Here is a 22847-nt window from a genome sequence, read left to right as displayed (position 1 = left end):
CCATGTCCCTGCTCCATGTCAATCCTCTAAATTGATCCTCCATATCACTCCTCCATGTCGCTCCTCCATGTCGATCCTCCATGTCGCTCCTCCATTTCACTCCTCCATGTCACTCCAGAATGTCGCTCCTCCATGTCAATCCAGAATGTCACTCCAGAATTTAACTCCAGAATGTTACTCCTCCATTTCCCTCCCCCATGTCACACCAGAATGTCCCTCAAGAATGTCACTCCTCCATGTCCCTCCTCCATGTCACTCCTCCATGTTGATCCTATATTTTGCTCCTCCATGTCACTCCTCCCTGTCTTCCATGTCAAACCTCCATGTTACTCCTCCATGTCACTCCGCCATGTCACTCCTCCATGTCACTCCGCCATGTCGCTCCTCCATGTCACTCCTCCATGTCGATCCTCCATGTCACTCCTCCATGTCACACTTCCATGTCACTCCTCCATGTCACTGTTTCATGTCGATCCTCTATTTCAATCCTCAATGTCGATCCTCAATGTCACTCCACCATGTGTTCCATGTCACTCCTCCGTGTTTTTCCTCCATGTGACTATTCCATGTCGATCCTCTATGTCTCTCGTCCCTGCTCCTCCATATCAATCCTCCATGTATCTCCTCCATGTCACTCCAGAATGCCGCTCCTCCATGTAACTCCAGAATGTCTCTCCAGAATTTAACTCCAGAACGTCACTCCTCCATGTCCCTCCTCCATGTCAATCCTCTAAGTTGATCCTCCATATCACTCCTCCTTGTCACTCCTCCATGTCGATACCTCCGTGTCACTCCAGAATGTCCCTCCAGAAAGTCACTCCAGAATGTTACTCCTCCAAAGACCTCCTCCATGTCGATCCTCTATTTCAAACCTCCATGTCACCCCTCCATGTCACTCCTCCCTGTATTCCATGTCAGTCCTGCATGTAACTCTGCCATGTCGATCCTCCATGTTGCTTCTCCATGTCACTCCTCCATGTCGCTGCTCCATGTCGATCCTCCATGTCGATCCTCCATGTGGCTCCACCTTGCTCCACCATATCACTCCACCATGTCGCTACTCCATGTCACTCTAGAATGTCGCTCCTCCATGTCACTCCAGAATATATCTCCAGATTAAACTCCAGAATGTCACTCCTCCATGTCACTGCTTGATGTAGCTCCTCCATGTCGATCCTCCTTGTTGCTCCTCCATGTGACTATTTCATGTCGATCCTCTATGTCTCTCGTCCCTCCTCCTCCATGTCACCCCAGAATGCCGCTCCTCCATGTCACTCCAGAATGTCCCTCCAGAAAGTCACTCCAGAATGTAACTCCTCCATATCCTCCATGTCGCTCCTCCTTGTTACTCCTCCACATCGATTCTCCATGTCACTCCTCCATGTCTTCCATGTCGATACATGTTGTTCCTCCATGTCGCTGCTCCTTGCTCATCCATATCGCTCCTCCATGTCAATCCAGAATGTCGCTCCTCCATATCACTCCTCCATGTCAATCCTCCATGTAGCTCCTCCATTTCACTCCTCCATGTCACTACAGAATGTCACTCCTCCAAGTCACTCCTCCATGTTGATCCTCCATGTCAATACACCATGTTGCTCCTCCATTTCACTCCTCCATATCTTCCATGTCACTCCACCTTGTCGCTCCGCCATGTCACTTATTCATGTCGATCCTCCATGTCGCTCCTCCATGCTCCTCCATATCACTCCTGCATGTCATTCCACCATGTCACTCCAGAATGTCGCTCCTCCATGTCACTCCAGAATGTCACTCCAGGATTTAACTCCAGATTGTTATTCCTCCATGTCCCTCCTCCATGTCACTGCTCCATGTCGATCCTCTATTGCGCTCCTCCATGTCATTCCTCCCTTTCTTCCACGTCACTCCTCCATGTAATTCCTCCATGTCAATCTTACATGTCACTCCTTCATGTAACTCCACCATGTCGCTCCTCCATGTCACTCCTCCATGTCACTCCTCCATGTCACACTTCCATGTCACTTCTCCATGTCACTGCTCCATGTCGATCCTCCATTTCGATCCTCCATGTTGCTCCACCATGTCACTACTCCATGTCTTCCATGTCACTCCACCATGTCACTCCTCCATGTAGCTCCTCCATGCAGATCCTTCATGTTACACCTCTATGTTGCTCCTCCATGTCACTCCTCCGTGTCGCTCCTACTTGTCACTCCTCCATGTCACGACTCAATGTCGATACCTCCATGTCACTCCAGAATATCCCTCCTGAAAGTCACTCCAGAATGTCACTCCTCCATATTCCTCCTCCATGTCACTCCTACATGTCGACCCTCCATGTCACTCCTCCCTGTCTTCTATATCACTCCTCCATGTCACTCCTCCATGTCAGTCCTCCATGTCTCTCCGCGATGTCACTCCTCCATGTAGCTCCTCCTAGTCGCTCCTCCATGTCATGTCTCCATGTTGCTCCTCAATGTTGCTCCTCAATGTTGCTCCTCCTTGTCGATCCTCCATATCGCTCTTCCATGTCAATCCTCCATGTCTAACCTCCATGTCTCACCTCCATGTCACTCCTCCATGTCAATCCTCCATGTCACTCCTCTATTTAGATCGTACATGTTACTCCTCTATGTCGATCTGCCATGTTACTCCAGAATGTCCCTCCACCCTGTCCCTCCAGAATGTACCTCCTGGTTGTCAGACCTCCATGTCGCTCCGTGATGTCGCTCCTCCATGTAACTCCTCCATGTCGCTCTTCCATGTCGCTCCTCCATATCACTCCTCCATGTCTCACCTCCATGTCTCACCTCCATGTCACTCCTCCATGTCACTCCTCCATGTCGATCCTCTATTTCGCTCCTCCATGTCGCTCCTCCATGTCACTCCTCCCTTTCTTCCACGTCACTCCTCTATGTAACTCCTCCATGTTAATACTACATGTCACTCCGCCATGTCACTCCGCAATGTCGCTCCTCCATGTAATTCCTCCATGTTGATCCTCAATGTCACTCCTCCATGTCACAATTCCATGTCACTGCTCGATGTCGCTCCTCCATGTCGCTCCCCCATGTCACTCCTCCATGTCGATCCTCCATGTCGCTCCTCCATTTCACTCCTCCATGTCACTCCAGAATGTCGCTCCTCCATGTCAATCCAGAATGTTTCTCCAGAATTTAACTCCAGAATGTTACTCCTCCATTTCCCTCCTCCATGTCACACCAGAATGTCCCTCAAGAATGTCACTCCAGAATGTCACTCCTCCATGTCCCTCCTCCATGTCACTCCTCCATGTTTATCCTATTTTTTGCTCCTCCATGTCACTCCTCCCTGTCTTCCATGTCAAACCTCCATGTTACTCCTCCATGTCACTCCGCCATGTCACTCCTCCATGTCACTCCGCCATGTCGCTCCTCCATTTCACTCCTCCATGTCGATCCTCCATGTCACTCCTCCATGTCACTGTTTCATGTCGATCCTCTATTTCACTCCTCCATGTCGATCCTCCATGTCACTACTCCATGTCACTGTTTCATGTCGATCCTCTATTTCAATCCTCAATGTCGATCCTCAATGTCACTCCACCATGTGTTCCATGTCACTCCTCCGTGTTTTTCCTCCATGTGACTATTCCATGTCGATTCTCTATGTCTATCGTCCCTGCTCCTCCATATCAATCCTCCATGTATCTCCTCCATGTCACTCCAGAATGCCGCTCCTCCATGTAACTCCAGAATGTCTCTCCAGAATTTAACTCCAGAACGTCACTCCTCCATGTCCCTGCTCCATGTCAATCCTCTAAATTGATCCTCCATATCACTCCTCCTTGTCACTCCTCCATGTCGATACCTCCGTGTCACTCCAGAATGTCCCTCCAGAAAGTCACTCCAGAATGTTACTCCTCCATAGACCTCCTCCATGTCGATCCTCTATTTCACTCCTTCATGTAACTCCACCATGTCGCTCCTCCATGTCACTCCTCCATGTCACTCCTCCATGTCACACTTCCATGTCACTTCTCCATGTCACTGCTCCATGTCGATCCTCCATTTCCATCCTCCATGTTGCTCCACCATGTCACTACTCCATGTCTTCCATGTCACTCCACCATGTCACTCCTCCATGTAGCTCCTCCATGCAGATCCTTCATGTTACACCTCTATGTTGCTCCTCCATGTCACTCCCCCGTGTCGCTCCTTCTTGTCACTCCTCCATGTCACGACTCAATGTCGATACCTCCATGTCACTCCAGAATATCCCTCCTGAAAGTCACTCCAGAATGTCACTCCTCCATATTCCTCCTCCATGTCACTCCTACATGTCGACCCTCCATGTCACTCCTCCCTGTCTTCCATATCACTCCTCCATGTCACTCCTCCATGTCAGTCCTCCATGTCTCTCCGCGATGTCGCTCCTCCATGTAGCTCCTCCTAGTCGCTCCTCCATGTCATGTCTCCATGTTGCTCCTCAATGTTGCTCCTCCTTGTCGATCCTCCATATCGCTCTTCCATGTCAATCCTCCATGTCTCACCTCCATGTCTCACCTCCATGTCACTCCTCCATGTCACTCCTCCATGTCACTCCTCCATTTAGATCGTACATGTTACTCCTCCATGTCGATCTGCCATGTCACTCCAGAATGTCGCTCCACCCTGTCCCTCCAGAATGTACCTCCTGGTTGTCAGACCTCCATGTCGCTCCGTGATGTCGCTCCTCCATGTAACTCCTCCATGTCGCTCTTCAATGTCGCTCCTCCATATCACTCCTCCATGTCGATCCTCCATGTCTCACCTTCATGTCACTCCTCCATGTCACTCCTCCATGCCGATCCTCTATTTCGTTCCTCCATGACGCTCCTCCATGTCACTCCTCCCTTTCTTCCACGTCACTCCGCAATGTCGCTCCTCCATGTAATTCCTCCATGTTGATCCTCAATGTCACTCCTCCATGTCACAATTCCATGTCACTGCTCGATGTCGCTCCTCCATGTCACTCCTCCATGTCACTCCTCCATGTCGCTCCTCCATGTCGATCCTCCATGTCGCTCCTCCATTTCACTCCTCCATGTCACTCCAGAATGTCGCTCCTCCATGTCAATCCAGAATGTCACTCCAGAATTTAACTCCAGAATGTTACTCCTCCATTTCCCTCCCCCATGTCACACCAGAATGTCCCTCAAGAATGTCACTCCTCCATGTCCCTCCTCCATGTCACTCCTCCATGTTGATCCTATATTTTTTGCTCCTCCATGTCACTCCTCCCTGTCTTCCATGTCAAACCTCCATGTTACTCCTCCATTTCACTCCGCCATGTCACTCCTCCATGTCACTCCGCCATGTCGCTCCTCCATGTCACTCCTCCATGTCGATCCTCCATGTCAGTCCTCCATGTCACACTTCCATGTCACTCCTCCATGTCACTGTTTCATGTCGATCCTCTATTTCAATCCTCAATGTCGATCCTCAATGTCACTCCACCATGTGTTCCATGTCACTCCTCCGTGTTTTTCCTCCATGTGACTATTCCATGTCGATCCTCTATGTCTCTCGTCCCTGCTCCTCCATATCAATCCTCCATGTATCTCCTCCATGTCACTCCAGAATGCCGCTCCTCCATGTAACTCCAGAATGTCTCTCCAGAATTTAACTCCAGAACGTCACTCCTCCATGTCCCTCCTCCATGTCAATCCTCTAAGTTGATCCTCCATATCACTCCTCCTTGTCACTCCTCCATGTCGATACCTCCGTGTCACTCCAGAATGTCCCTCCAGAAAGTCACTCCAGAATGTTACTCCTCCAAAGACCTCCTCCATGTCGATCCTCTATTTCAAACCTCCATGTCGCCCCTCCATGTCACTCCTCCCTGTATTCCATGTCAGTCCTGCATGTAACTCTGCCATGTCGATCCTCCATGTTGCTTCTCCATGTCACTCCTCCATGTCGCTGCTCCATGTCGATCCTCCATGTCGATCCTCCATGTGGCTCCACCATATCACTCCACCATGTCGCTACTCCATGTCACTCCAGAATGTCGCTCCTCCATGTCACTCCAGAATATCACTCCAGATTAAACTCCAGAATGTCACTCCTCCATGTCACTGCTTGATGTAGCTCCTCCATGTCGATCCTCCTTGTTGCTCCTCCATGTGACTATTCCATGTCGATCCTCTATGTCTCTCGTCCCTCCTCCTCCATGTCACCCCAGAATGCCGCTCCTCCATGTCACTCCAGAATGTCCCTCCAGAAAGTCACTCCAGAATGTCACTCCTCCATATCCTCCATGTCGCTCCTCCTTGTTACTCCTCCACATCGATTCTCCATGTCACTCCTCCATGTCTTCCATGTCGATACATGTTGTTACTCCATGTCGCTGCTCCTTGCTCATCCATATCGCTCCTCCATGTCAATCCAGAATGTCGCTCCTCCATATCACTCCTCCATGTCAATCCTCCATGTAGCTCCTCCATTTCACTCCTCCATGTCACTACAGAATGTCACTCCTCCAAGTCACTCCTCCATGTTGATCCTCCATGTCAATACACCATGTTGCTCCTCCATGTCACTCCTCCATATCTTCCATGTCACAACACCTTGTCGCTCCTCCATGTCACTTATTCATGTCGATCCTCCATGTCGCTCCTCCATGCTCCTCCATATCACTCCTGCATGTCATTCCTCCATGTCACTCCAGAATGTCGCTCCTACATGTCACTCCAGAATGTCACTCCAGGATTTAACTCCAGATTGTTATTCCTCCATGTCCCTCCTCCATGTCACTGCTCCATGTCGATCCTCTATTGCGCTCCTCCATGTCATTCCTCCCTTTCTTCCACGTCACTCCTCCATGTAATTCCTCCATGTCAATCTTACATGTCACTCCTTCATGTAACTCCACCATGTCGCTCCTCCATGTCACTCCTCCATGTCACTCCTCCATGTCACACTTCCATGTCACTTCTCCATGTCACTGCTCCATGTCGATCCTCCATTTCGATCCTCCATGTTGCTCCACCATGTCACTACTCCATGTCTTCCATGTCACTCCACCATGTCACTCCTCCATGTAGCTCCTCCATGCAGATCCTTCATGTTACACCTCTATGTTGCTCCTCCATGTCACTCCTCCGTGTCGCTCCTACTTGTCACTCCTCCATGTCACGACTCAATGTCGATACCTCCATGTCACTCCAGAATATCCCTCCTGAAAGTCACTCCAGAATGTCACTCCTCCATATTCCTCCTCCATGTCACTCCTACATGTCGACCCTCCATGTCACTCCTCCATGTCGATACCTCCGTGTCACTCCAGAATGTCCCTCCAGAAAGTCACTCCAGAATGTTACTCCTCCATAGACCTCCTCCATGTCGATCCTCTATTTCACTCCTTCATGTAACTCCACCATGTCGCTCCTCCATGTCACTCCTCCATGTCACTCCTCCATGTCACACTTCCATGTCACTTCTCCATGTCACTGCTCCATGTCGATCCTCCATTTCCATCCTCCATGTTGCTCCACCATGTCACTACTCCATGTCTTCCATGTCACTCCACCATGTCACTCCTCCATGTAGCTCCTCCATGCAGATCCTTCATGTTACACCTCTATGTTGCTCCTCCATGTCACTCCTCCGTGTCGCTCCTTCTTGTCACTCCTCCATGTCACGACTCAATGTCGATACCTCCATGTCACTCCAGAATATCCCTCCTGAAAGTCACTCCAGAATGTCACTCCTCCATATTCCTCCTCCATGTCACTCCTACATGTCGACCCTCCATGTCACTCCTCCCTGTCTTCCATATCACTCCTCCATGTCACTCCTCCATGTCAGTCCTCCATGTCTCTCCGCGATGTCGCTCCTCCATGTAGCTCCTCCTAGTCGCTCCTCCATGTCATGTCTCCATGTTGCTCCTCAATGTTGCTCCTCCTTGTCGATCCTCCATATCGCTCTTCCATGTCAATCCTCCATGTCTCACCTCCATGTCTCACCTCCATGTCACTCCTCCATGTCACTCCTCCATATCACTCCTCCATTTAGATCGTACATGTTACTCCTCCATGTCGATCTGCCATGTCACTCCAGAATGTCGCTCCACCCTGTCCCTCCAGAATGTACCTCCTGGTTGTCAGACCTCCATGTCGCTCCGTGATGTCGCTCCTCCATGTAACTCCTCCATGTCGCTCTTCAATGTCGCTCCTCCATATCACTCCTCCATGTCGATCCTCCATGTCTCACCTTCATGTCACTCCTCCATGTCACTCCTCCATGTCGATCCTCTATTTCGTTCCTCCATGTCGCTCCTCCATGTCACTCCTCCCTTTCTTCCACGTCACTCCGCAATGTCGCTCCTCCATGTAATTCCTCCATGTTGATCCTCAATGTCACTCCTCCATGTCACAATTCCATTTCACTGCTCGATGTCGCTCCTCCATGTCACTCCTCCATGTCACTCCTCCATGTCGCTCCTCCATGTCGATCCTCCATGTCGCTCCTCCATTTCACTCCTCCATGTCACTCCAGAATGTCGCTCCTCCATGTCAATCCAGAATGTCACTCCAGAATTTAACTCCAGAATGTTACTCCTCCATTTCCCTCCCCCATGTCACACCAGAATGTCCCTCAAGAATGTCACTCCTCCATGTCCCTCCTCCATGTCACTCCTCCATGTTGATCCTATATTTTTTGCTCCTCCATGTCACTCCTCCCTGTCTTCCATGTCAAACCTCCATGTTACTCCTCCATTTCACTCCGCCATGTCACTCCTCCATGTCACTCCGCCATGTCGCTCCTCCATGTCACTCCTCCATGTCGATCCTCCATGTCAGTCCTCCATGTCACACTTCCATGTCACTCCTCCATGTCACTGTTTCATGTCGATCCTCTATTTCAATCCTCAATGTCGATCCTCAATGTCACTCCACCATGTGTTCCATGTCACTCCTCCGTGTTTTTCCTCCATGTGACTATTCCATGTCGATCCTCTATGTCTCTCGTCCCTGCTCCTCCATATCAATCCTCCATGTATCTCCTCCATGTCACTCCAGAATGCCGCTCCTCCATGTAACTCCAGAATGTCTCTCCAGAATTTAACTCCAGAACGTCACTCCTCCATGTCCCTCCTCCATGTCAATCCTCTAAGTTGATCCTCCATATCACCCCTCCTTGTCACTCCTCCATGTCGATACCTCCGTGTCACTCCAGAATGTCCCTCCAGAAAGTCACTCCAGAATGTTACTCCTCCAAAGACCTCCTCCATGTCGATCCTCTATTTCAAACCTCCATGTCGCCCCTCCATGTCACTCCTCCCTGTATTCCATGTCAGTCCTGCATGTAACTCTGCCATGTCGATCCTCCATGTTGCTTCTCCATGTCACTCCTCCATGTCGCTGCTCCATGTCGATCCTCCATGTCGATCCTCCATGTGGCTCCACCATATCACTCCACCATGTCGCTACTCCATGTCACTCCAGAATGTCGCTCCTCCATGTCACTCCAGAATATCACTCCAGATTAAACTCCAGAATGTCACTCCTCCATGTCACTGCTTGATGTAGCTCCTCCATGTCGATCCTCCTTGTTGCTCCTCCATGTGACTATTCCATGTCGATCCTCTATGTCTCTCGTCCCTCCTCCTCCATGTCACCCCAGAATGCCGCTCCTCCATGTCACTCCAGAATGTCCCTCCAGAAAGTCACTCCAGAATGTCACTCCTCCATATCCTCCATGTCGCTCCTCCTTGTTACTCCTCCACATCGATTCTCCATGTCACTCCTCCATGTCTTCCATGTCGATACATGTTGTTACTCCATGTCGCTGCTCCTTGCTCATCCATATCGCTCCTCCATGTCAATCCAGAATGTCGCTCCTCCATATCACTCCTCCATGTCAATCCTCCATTTAGCTCCTCCATTTCACTCCTCCATGTCACTACAGAATGTCACTCCTCCAAGTCACTCCTCCATGTTGATCCTCCATGTCAATACACCATGTTGCTCCTCCATGTCACTCCTCCATATCTTCCATGTCACAACACCTTGTCGCTCCTCCATGTCACTTATTCATGTCGATCCTCCATGTCGCTCCTCCATGCTCCTCCATATCACTCCTGCATGTCATTCCTCCATGTCACTCCAGAATGTCGCTCCTCCATGTCACTCCAGAATGTCACTCCAGGATTTAACTCCAGATTGTTATTCCTCCGTGTCCCTCCTCCATGTCACTGCTCCATGTCGATCCTCTATTGCGCTCCTCCATGTCATTCCTCCCTTTCTTCCACGTCACTCCTCCATGTAATTCCTCCATGTCAATCTTACATGTCACTCCTTCATGTAACTCCACCATGTCGCTCCTCCATGTCACTCCTCCATGTCACTCCTCCATGTCACACTTCCATGTCACTTCTCCATGTCACTGCTCCATGTCGATCCTCCATTTCGATCCTCCATGTTGCTCCACCATGTCACTACTCCATGTCTTCCATGTCACTCCACCATGTCACTCCTCCATGTAGCTCCTCCATGCAGATCCTTCATGTTACACCTCTATGTTGCTCCTCCATGTCACTCCTCCGTGTCGCTCCTACTTGTCACTCCTCCATGTCACGACTCAATGTCGATACCTCCATGTCACTCCAGAATATCCCTCCTGAAAGTCACTCCAGAATGTCACTCCTCCATATTCCTCCTCCATGTCACTCCTACATGTCGACCCTCCATGTCACTCCTCCATGTCGATACCTCCGTGTCACTCCAGAATGTCCCTCCAGAAAGTCACTCCAGAATGTTACTCCTCCATAGACCTCCTCCATGTCGATCCTCTATTTCACTCCTTCATGTAACTCCACCATGTCGCTCCTCCATGTCACTCCTCCATGTCACTCCTCCATGTCACACTTCCATGTCACTTCTCCATGTCACTGCTCCATGTCGATCCTCCATTTCCATCCTCCATGTTGCTCCACCATGTCACTCCACCATGTCTTCCATGTCACTCCACCATGTCACTCCTCCATGTAGCTCCTCCATGCAGATCCTTCATGTTACACCTCTATGTTGCTCCTCCATGTCACTCCTCCGTGTCGCTCCTTCTTGTCACTCCTCCATGTCACGACTCAATGTCGATACCTCCATGTCACTCCAGAATATCCCTCCTGAAAGTCACTCCAGAATGTCACTCCTCCATATTCCTCCTCCATGTCACTCCTACATGTCGACCCTCCATGTCACTCCTCCCTGTCTTCCATATCACTCCTCCATGTCACTCCTCCATGTCAGTCCTCCATGTCTCTCCGCGATGTCGCTCCTCCATGTAGCTCCTCCTAGTCGCTCCTCCATGTCATGTCTCCATGTTGCTCCTCAATGTTGCTCCTCCTTGTCGATCCTCCATATCGCTCTTCCATGTCAATCCTCCATGTCTCACCTCCATGTCTCACCTCCATGTCACTCCTCCATGTCACTCCTCCATGTCACTCCTCCATTTAGATCGTACATGTTACTCCTCCATGTCGATCTGCCATGTCACTCCAGAATGTCGCTCCACCCTGTCCCTCCAGAATGTACCTCCTGGTTGTCAGACCTCCATGTCGCTCCGTGATGTCGCTCCTCCATGTAACTCCTCCATGTCGCTCTTCAATGTCGCTCCTCCATATCACTCCTCCATGTCGATCCTCCATGTCTCACCTTCATGTCACTCCTCCATGTCACTCCTCCATGTCGATCCTCTATTTCGTTCCTCCATGTCGCTCCTCCATGTCACTCCTCCCTTTCTTCCACGTCACTCCGCAATGTCGCTCCTCCATGTAATTCCTCCATGTTGATCCTCAATGTCACTCCTCCATGTCACAATTCCATGTCACTGCTCGATGTCGCTCCTCCATGTCACTCCTCCATGTCACTCCTCCATGTCGCTCCTCCATGTCGATCCTCCATGTCGCTCCTCCATTTCACTCCTCCATGTCACTCCAGAATGTCGCTCCTCCATGTCAATCCAGAATGTCACTCCAGAATTTAACTCCAGAATGTTACTCCTCCATTTCCCTCCCCCATGTCACACCAGAATGTCCCTCAAGAATGTCACTCCTCCATGTCCCTCCTCCATGTCACTCCTCCATGTTGATCCTATATTTTTTGCTCCTCCATGTCACTCCTCCCTGTCTTCCATGTCAAACCTCCATGTTACTCCTCCATTTCACTCCGCCATGTCACTCCTCCATGTCACTCCGCCATGTCGCTCCTCCATGTCACTCCTCCATGTCGATCCTCCATGTCAGTCCTCCATGTCACACTTCCATGTCACTCCTCCATGTCACTGTTTCATGTCGATCCTCTATTTCAATCCTCAATGTCGATCCTCAATGTCACTCCACCATGTGTTCCATGTCACTCCTCCGTGTTTTTCCTCCATGTGACTATTCCATGTCGATCCTCTATGTCTCTCGTCTCTGCTCCTCCATATCAATCCTCCATGTATCTCCTCCATGTCACTCCAGAATGCCGCTCCTCCATGTAACTCCAGAATGTCTCTCCAGAATTTAACTCCAGAACGTCACTCCTCCATGTCCCTCCTCCATGTCAATCCTCTAAGTTGATCCTCCATATCACCCCTCCTTGTCACTCCTCCATGTCGATACCTCCGTGTCACTCCAGAATGTCCCTCCAGAAAGTCACTCCAGAATGTTACTCCTCCAAAGACCTCCTCCATGTCGATCCTCTATTTCAAACCTCCATGTCGCCCCTCCATGTCACTCCTCCCTGTATTCCATGTCAGTCCTGCATGTAACTCTGCCATGTCGATCCTCCATGTTGCTTCTCCATGTCACTCCTCCATGTCGCTGCTCCATGTCGATCCTCCATGTCGATCCTCCATGTGGCTCCACCATATCACTCCACCATGTCGCTACTCCATGTCACTCCAGAATGTCGCTCCTCCATGTCACTCCAGAATATCACTCCAGATTAAACTCCAGAATGTCACTCCTCCATGTCACTGCTTGATGTAGCTCCTCCATGTCGATCCTCCTTGTTGCTCCTCCATGTGACTATTCCATGTCGATCCTCTATGTCTCTCGTCCCTCCTCCTCCATGTCACCCCAGAATGCCGCTCCTCCATGTCACTCCAGAATGTCCCTCCAGAAAGTCACTCCAGAATGTCACTCCTCCATATCCTCCATGTCGCTCCTCCTTGTTACTCCTCCACATCGATTCTCCATGTCACTCCTCCATGTCTTCCATGTCGATACATGTTGTTACTCCATGTCGCTGCTCCTTGCTCATCCATATCGCTCCTCCATGTCAATCCAGAATGTCGCTCCTCCATATCACTCCTCCATGTCAATCCTCCATGTAGCTCCTCCATTTCACTCCTCCATGTCACTACAGAATGTCACTCCTCCAAGTCACTCCTCCATGTTGATCCTCCATGTCAATACACCATGTTGCTCCTCCATGTCACTCCTCCATATCTTCCATGTCACAACACCTTGTCGCTCCTCCATGTCACTTATTCATGTCGATCCTCCATGTCGCTCCTCCATGCTCCTCCATATCACTCCTGCATGTCATTCCTCCATGTCACTCCAGAATGTCGCTCCTCCATGTCACTCCAGAATGTCACTCCAGGATTTAACTCCAGATTGTTATTCCTCCATGTCCCTCCTCCATGTCACTGCTCCATGTCGATCCTCTATTGCGCTCCTCCATGTCATTCCTCCCTTTCTTCCACGTCACTCCTCCATGTAATTCCTCCATGTCAATCTTACATGTCACTCCTTCATGTAACTCCACCATGTCGCTCCTCCATGTCACTCCTCCATGTCACTCCTCCATGTCACACTTCCATGTCACTTCTCCATGTCACTGCTCCATGTCGATCCTCCATTTCGATCCTCCATGTTGCTCCACCATGTCACTACTCCATGTCTTCCATGTCACTCCACCATGTCACTCCTCCATGTAGCTCCTCCATGCAGATCCTTCATGTTACACCTCTATGTTGCTCCTCCATGTCACTCCTCCGTGTCGCTCCTACTTGTCACTCCTCCATGTCACGACTCAATGTCGATACCTCCATGTCACTCCAGAATATCCCTCCTGAAAGTCACTCCAGAATGTCACTCCTCCATATTCCTCCTCCATGTCACTCCTACATGTCGACCCTCCATGTCACTCCTCCCTGTCTTCCATATCACTCCTCCATGTCACTCCTCCATGTCAGTCCTCCATGTCTCTCCGCGATGTCGCTCCTCCATGTAGCTCCTCCTAGTCGCTCCTCCATGTCATGTCTCCATGTTGCTCCTCAATGTTGCTCCTCCTTGTCGATCCTCCATATCGCTCTTCCATGTCAATCCTCCATGTCTCACCTCCATGTCTCACCTCCATGTCACTCCTCCATGTCACTCCTCCATGTCACTCCTCCATTTAGATCGTACATGTTACTCCTCCATGTCGATCTGCCATGTCACTCCAGAATGTCGCTCCACCCTGTCCCTCCAGAATGTACCTCCTGGTTGTCAGACCTCCATGTCGCTCCGTGATGTCGCTCCCCCATGTAACTCCTCCATGTCGCTCTTCCATGTCGCTCCTCCATATCACTCCTCCATGTCTCACCTCCATGTCTCACCTCCATGTCACTCCTCCATGTCACTCCTCCATGTCGATCCTCTATTTCGCTCCTCCATGTCGCTCCTCCATGTCACTCCTCCCTTTCTTCCACGTCACTCCTCTATGTAACTCCTCCATGTCAATACTACATGTCACTCCGCCATGTCACTCCGCAATGTCGCTCCTCCATGTAATTCCTCCATTTTGATCCTCAATGTCACTCCTCCATGTCACAATTCCATGTCACTGCTCGATGTCGCTCCTCCATGTCGCTCCTCCATGTCACTCCTCCATGTCGATCCTCCATGTCGCTCCTCCATTTCACTCCTCCATGTCACTCCAGAATGTCGCTCCTCCATGTCAATCCAGAATGTTTCTCCAGAATTTAACTCCAGAATGTTACTCCTCCATTTCCCTCCTCCATGTCACACCAGAATGTCCCTCAAGAATGTCACTCCAGAATGTCACTCCTCCATGTCCCTCCTCCATGTCACTCCTCCATGTTGATCCTATTTTTTGCTCCTCCATGTCACTCCTCCCTGTCTTCCATGTCAAACCTCCATGTTACTCCTCCATTTCACTCCGCCATGTCACTCCTCCATGTCACTCCGCCATGTCGCTCCTCCATTTCACTCCTCCATGTCGATCCTCCATGTCACTCCTCCATGTCACTGTTTCATGTCGATCCTCTATTTCAATCCTCAATGTCGATCCTCAATGTCACTCCACCATGTGTTCCATGTCACTCCTCCGTGTTTTTCCTCCATGTGACTATTCCATGTCGATCCTCTATGTCTATCGTCCCTGCTCCTCCATATCAATCCTCCATGTATCTCCTCCATGTCACTCCAGAATGCCGCTCCTCCATGTAACTCCAGAATGTCTCTCCAGAATTTAACTCCAGAACGTCACTCCTCCATGTCCCTGCTCCATGTCAATCCTCTAAATTGATCCTCCATATCACTCCTCCTTGTCACTCCTCCATGTCGATACCTCTGTGTCACTCCAGAATGTCCCTCCAGAAAGTCACTCCAGAATGTTACTCCTCCATAGACCTCCTCCATGTCGATCCTCTATTTCACTCCTTCATGTAACTCCACCATGTCGCTCCTCCATGTCACTCCTCCATGTCACTCCTCCATGTCACACTTCCATGTCACTTCTCCATGTCACTGCTCCATGTCGATCCTCCATTTCCATCCTCCATGTTGCTCCACCATGTCACTACTCCATGTCTTCCATGTCACTCCACCATGTCACTCCTCCATGTAGCTCCTCCATGCAGATCCTTCATGTTACACCTCTATGTTGCTCCTCCATGTCACTCCTCCGTGTCGCTCCTTCTTGTCACTCCTCCATGTCACGACTCAATGTCGATACCTCCATGTCACTCCAGAATATCCCTCCTGAAAGTCACTCCAGAATGTCACTCCTCCATATTCCTCCTCCATGTCACTCCTCCCTGTCTTCCATATCACTCCGCCATGTCACTCCTCCATGTCAGTCCTCCATGTCTCTCCGCGATGTCGCTCCTCCATGTAGCTCCTCCTAGTCGCTCCTCCATGTCATGTCTCCATGTTGCTCCTCAATGTTGCTCCTCCTTGTCGATCCTCCATATCGCTCTTCCATGTCACTCCTACATGTCACTCCTCCATTTAGATCGTACATGTTACTCCTCCATGTTGATCTTCCATGTCACTCCAGAATGTCGCTCCACCCTGTCCGTCCAGAATGTACCTCCTCGTTGTCAGACCTCCATGTCGCTCCGTGATGTCGCTCCTCCATGTAACTCCTCCATGTCGCTCTTCAATGTCGCTCCTCCATATCACTCCTCCATGTCGATCCTCCATGTCTCACCTTCATGTCACTCCTCCATGTCACTCCTCCATGTCGATCCTCTATTTCGTTCCTCCATGTCGCTCCTCCATGTCACTCCTCCCTTTCTTCCACGTCACTCCGCAATGTCGCTCCTCCATGTAATTCCTCCATGTTGATCCTCAATGTCACTCCTCCATGTCACAATTCCATGTCACTGCTCGATGTCGCTCCTCCATGTCGCTCCTCCATGTCACTCCTCCATGTCGCTCCTCCATGTCGATCCTCCCTGTCGCTCCTCCATTTCACTCCTCCATGTCACTCCAGAATGTCGCTCCTCCATGTCAATCCAGAATGTCACTCCAGAATTTAACTCCAGAATGTAACTCCTCCATTTCCCTCCCCCATGTCACACCAGAATGTCCCTCAAGAATGTCACTCCTCCATGTCCCTCCTCCATGTCACTCCTCCATGTTGATCCTATATTTTGCTCCTCCATGTCACTCCTCCCTGTCTTCCATGTCAAACCTCCATGTTACTCCGCCATGTCACTCCGCCATGTCACTCCTCCATGTCACTCCGCCATGTCGCTCCTCCATGTCACTCCTCCATGTCGATCCTCCATGTCACTCCTCCATGTCACACTTCCATGTCACTCCTCCATGTCACTGTTTCATGTCGATCCTCTATTTCAATCCTCAATGTCGATCCTCAATGTCACTCCACCATGTGTTCCATGTCACTCCTCCGTGTTTTTCCTCCATGTGACTATTCCATGTCGATCCTCTATGTCTCTCGTCCCTGCTCCTCCATATCAATCCTCCATGTATCTCCTCCATGTCACTCCAGAATGCCGCTCCTCCATGTAACTCCAGAATGTCTCTCCAGAATTTAACTCCAGAACGTCACTCCTCCATGTCCCTCCTCCATGTCCCTCCTCCATGTCAATCCTCTAAGTTGATCCTCCATATCACTCCTCCTTGTCACTCCTCCATGTCGATACCTCCGTGTCACTCCAGAATGTCCCTCCAGAAAGTCACTCCAGAATGTTACTCCTCCAAAGACCTCCTCCATGTCGATCCTCTATTTCAAACCTCCATGTCGCCCCTCCATGTCACTCCTCCCTGTATTCCATGTCAGTCCTGCATGTAACTCTGCCATGTCGATCCTCCATGTTGCTTCTCCATGTCACTCCTCCATGTCGATCCTCCATGTGGCTCCACCTTGCTCCACCATATCACTCCACCATGTCGCTACTCCATGTCACTCCAGAATGTCGCTCCTCCATGTCACTCCAGAATATCACTCCAGATTAAACTCCAGAATGTCACTCCTCCATGTCACTGCTTGATGTAGCTCCTCCATGTCGATCCTCAATGTCGCTCCTCCTTGTTACTCCTCCACATCGATCCTCCATTTCGATCCTCCATGTCACTCCTCCTTGCTCATCCATATCGCTCCTCCATGTAGTGACATGAATGTCGCTCCTCCATGTCAATCCAGATTTAACTCCAGAATGTCACTCCTCCATGTCGATCCTCCATGTCGATCTTCCATGTCTCTCCTCCATGTCACTCCTCCATCTCTACCATGTCACTCCTCCATGTCACTTCTCCATGTCGATCAACCTTGATACTCCTCCATGTCGATCCTCTATGTCGCTCCTCCATGTTGATCCTCCATGTCAATCCTCCATGTAGATCCTACATGTCACTCCAGAATTTCAACCCAGAATTTAACTGTAGGATGTCACTCCTCCATGTCAGTCCGCCTTGTCATTACTCCATGTCGACTCCTCCATTTTGATCCTCCATGTCAGTCCTCCATGTTGCTCCTCAATGTCGGTCCCCGTTGTCGATCCTCCATGTCGATCCTACATATCACTCCTCCATTTAGATCCCACATGTTACTCCTCCATGTCACTCCAGAAGATCGCTCCACCATGTTCCTCCAGATTGTACCTCCTCGTTGTCAGTCTTCCATGTCGCTCCGTGATGTCTTTTCTCCATGTAGATCCACCATGTCGTTCTTCCATGTCGCTACTCCATGCCACTCCTCAATGTCGATCCTTCATGTCACTCCTCCATGTCGATACTCCATGTCGATACTCCATGTTGATCCTCTATTTCGCTCCTCCATGTCACTCCTCCCTGTCTTCCACGTCAATCCTCCATGTTATTCCTCCATGTCACTCCAGCATGTCCCTCAAGATTGTCACTCCAGAATTTCACTCCTCCATGTCCCTTCTCCATGTCACTCAACCATGTTGATCCTCTATTTCGCTCCTCCATGTCACTCCTCCCTGTCTTCCACGTCAATCCTCCATGTTACTAATCTATGTCACTCCGCAATGTCGCTCCTCCATGTCACTTCGCCATGTCGCTCCTCCATGTCACTCCTCCATGTCGATCCGCCATGTCACTCCTCCATAACACACTTCCATGTCACTCCTCCATGTCACTGTTTCATGTCAATCCTCCATTTCGATCCTCAATGTCGATCCTCAATGTCACTCCACCATGTGTTCCATGTCACTCCTCCGTGTTGCTCCTCCATGTGACTATTCCATGTCGATCCTCTATGTCTCTCGTCCCTGCTCCTCCATATCACTCCTCCATGTATCTCCTCCATGTCACCCCAGAATGCCGCTCTTCCATGTCACTCCAGAATGTCTCTCCAGAATTTAACTCCAGAACGTCACTCTACCATGTCCCTCCTCCATGTCAATCCTCTATGTTGATCCTTCATATCATTCCTCCTTGTCACTCCTCCATGTCGCCCCTCCATGTCACACCTCCCTATATTCCATGACAGTCCTGCATGTAAATCCGCCATGTCGATCCTCCATGTTGCTTCTCCATGTCACTCCTCCATGTCGCTGCTCCATTTCGATCCTCCATGTCGATCCTCCATGTGGCTCCACCTTGCTCCTCCATATCACTCATCCATGTCGCTACTCCATGTCACTCCAGAATGTCGCTCCTCCATGTCACTACAGAATATAACTCCAGATTAAACTCCAGAATGTCACTCCTCCATGTCACTGCTTGATGTCGCTCCTCCATGTCGATCCTTAATGTCGCTCCTCCTTGTTACTCCTCCACATCGATCCTCCATTTCGATCCTCCATGTTGCTACACCATGTCACTCCTCCATGTCGCTACTCCATGTCACTCCAGAATGTCGCTCCTCCATGTCACTCCAGAATTTCGCTCCAGATTTAACTCCAGAATGTCACTCCTCCATGTCACTGCTTGATATCGCTCCTCCATGTCGATCCTCCATGTCGATACTCCATGTTGCTCCTCCATGTCACTCCTCCATATCTTCCATGTCACTCTACCGTGTCGCTCATCCATGTCACTTATTTATGTCGATCCTCCATGTCGCTCCTCCTTGCTGCTCCATATCACTCCTCCATGTCACTCCTCCATTTAGATCCTACATGTTACTCCTCCATGTCGATCTTGCATGTCACTCCAGAATGTCGCTCCTCCATGTCACTCCAGAATGTCGCTACACCCTGTCCCTCCAGAATGTACCTCCTCGTTGTCAGACCTCCATGTCGCTCCGTGATGTCGCTCCTCCATGTAGCTCCTCCGTGTCGCTCTTCCATGTCGCTCCTCAATGTCGCTCCTCATTGTCGATCCTCAATGTCGCTCCTCCATGTCGATCCTCCAAGTCATTCCTCCATGTGGATCCAACATGTTACTCCTCCATATCGATTTTCAATGTCGATCCTTCATGTCACTCCTCCATGTCGATACTCCATGTCGATACTCCATGTTGATCCTCTATTTCGCTCCTCCATGTCACTCCTCCCTGTCTTCCACGTCAATCCTCCATGTTATTCCTCCATGTCACTCCAGCATGTCCCTCAAGATTGTCACTCCAGAATTTCACTCCTCCATGTCCCTTCTCCATGTCACTCAACCATGTTGATCCTCTATTTCGCTCCTCCATGTCACTCCTCCCTGTCTTCCACGTCAATCCTCCATGTTACTAATCTATGTCACTCCGCCATGTCGCTCCTCCATGTCACTCCGCCATGTCGCTCCTCCATGTCACTCCTCCATGTCGATCCGCCATGTCACTCCTCCATAACACACTTCCATGTCACTCCTCCATGTCACTGTTTCATGTCAATCCTCCATTTCGATCCTCAATGTCGATCCTCAATGTCACTCCACCATGTGTTCCATGTCACTCCTCCGTGTTGCTCCTCCATGTGACTATTCCATGTCGATCCTCTATGTCTCTCGTCCCTGCTCCTCCATATCACTCCTCCATGTATCTCCTCCATGTCACCCCAGAATGCCGCTCCTCCATGTCACTCCAGTATGTCTCTCCAGAATTTAACTCCAGAACGTCACTCCTCCATGTCCCTCCTCCATGTTAATCCTCTATGTTGATCCTTCATATCACTCCTCCTTGTCACTCCTCCATGTCGCCCCTCCATGTCACACCTCCCTATATTCCATGACAGTCCTGCATGTAAATCCGCCATGTCGATCCTCCATGTTGCTTCTCCATGTCACTCCTCCATGTCGCTGCTCCATTTCGATCCTCCATGTCGATCCTCCATGTGGCTCCACCTTGCTCCTCCATAACACTCATCCATGTCGCTACTCCATGTCACTCCAGAATGTCGCTCCTCCATGTCACTACAGAATATAACTCCAGATTAAACTCCAGAAGGTCACTCCTCCATGTCACTGCTTGATGTCGCTCCTCCATGTCGATCCTTAATGTCGCTCCTCCTTGTTACTCCTCCACATCGATCCTCCATTTCGATCCTCCAAGTTGCTACACCATGTCACTCCTCCATGTCGCTACTCCATGTCACTCCAGAATGTCGCTCCTCCATGTCACATCAGAATTTCGCTCCAGATTTAACTCCAGAATGTCACTCCTCCATGTCACTGCTTGATATCGCTCCTCCATGTCGATCCTCCATGTCGATACTCCATGTTGCTCCTCCATGTCACTCCTCCATATCTACCATGTCACTCTACCGTGTCGCTCCTCCATGTCACTTATTCATGTCGATCCTCCATGTCGCTCCTCCTTGCTGCTCCATATCACTCCTCCATGTCACTCCTCCATTTAGATCCTACATGTTACTCCTCCATGTCGATCTTGCATGTCACTCCAGAATGTCGCTCCTCCATGTCACTCCAGAATGTCGCTACACCCTGTCCCTCCAGAATGTACCTCGTCGTTGTCAGACCTCCATGTCGCTCCGTGATGTCGCTCCTCCATGTAGCTCCTCCGTGTCGCTCTTCCATGTCGCTCCTCAATGTCGCTCCTCATTGTCGATCCTCAATGTCGCTCCTCCATGTCGATCCTCCAAGTCATTCCTCCATGTGGATCCAACATGTTACTCCTCCAGGTCGATTTTCAATGTCGCTCCTCCATGTCACTCCTCCATTTCACTCCTCCTTGTTGATCCTCCATGTCAGTCCACCATGTCGCTCCTCAATGTCGCTCCTCATTGTCGATCCTCAATGTCGCTCCTCCATGTTGATCCTGCATGTTACTCCTCCATGTCGATCTTCCATATCGCTCCTCCATGTCACTCCAGAATGTCGCTCCACCATGTCACTCCAGAATGTTGCTCCACCATGTTCCTCCAGAATGTACCTCCTCGTTGTCAGTCTTCTATGTCCCTCCGTGATGTCTCTCCTCCATGTCGATCCCCCATGTCACTCCTCCATGTCAATCCTCCATGTCGCTCCTCCATTCCACTCGTCAATGTCGATCCTCCATGTCACTCCTCCATGTCGATCCTCCATGTTGCTCCTCCATTTATTTCCTCCATGTCGCTCCTCCATGTCAATCCTCCATGTTGATCCTCCATGTCTCTCCTCCATGGCACTCCAGAATGTTGCTCCACCATGTTCCTCCAGAATGTACCTCCTCGTTGTCAGTCTTCCATGTCCCTCCGTGATGTCTCTCCTCCATTCCACTCCTCAATGTCGATCATCCATGTCACTCCTCCATGTCGATCCTCCATTTCGCTCCTCCATTTCACTCCTCCATGTCACTCTTCCATGTCGATCCTCCATGTCACTCCTCCATGTCAAACCTCCATGTCGCTCCTCCATTCCACTCCTCAATGTCGATCCTCCATGTCACTACTTCATGTCGATCCACCATGTCGCTCCTCCATGTCACATATGCATATCGATCCTCCATGTCGCTCCTCTTTGCTCCTCCATATCACTCCTCCATGTCATTCCTCCATGTCACTCCAGAATGTCGGTCCTCCATGTCACTCCAGAATTTCACTCCAGAATTTAACTCCAGATTGTTACTCCTCCGTGTCCCTCCTCCATGTCACTGCTCCATGTCGATCCTCTATTGCGCTCCTCCATGTCACTCAAGATTGTCGCTCCTCCATGTCACTCCAGAATGTCGCTCCACCATGTTCCTCCAGAATGTACCTCCTTGT

The sequence above is a fragment of the Sebastes fasciatus genome, chromosome 2 (assembly GCF_043250625.1).
Source record: "Sebastes fasciatus isolate fSebFas1 chromosome 2, fSebFas1.pri, whole genome shotgun sequence".
NCBI classification, from domain to species: Eukaryota; Metazoa; Chordata; class Actinopteri; order Perciformes; family Sebastidae; genus Sebastes; species Sebastes fasciatus.
The sequence above is the reverse complement of the archived record's forward strand: the minus strand, read 5'-3'. Positions refer to the sequence as shown.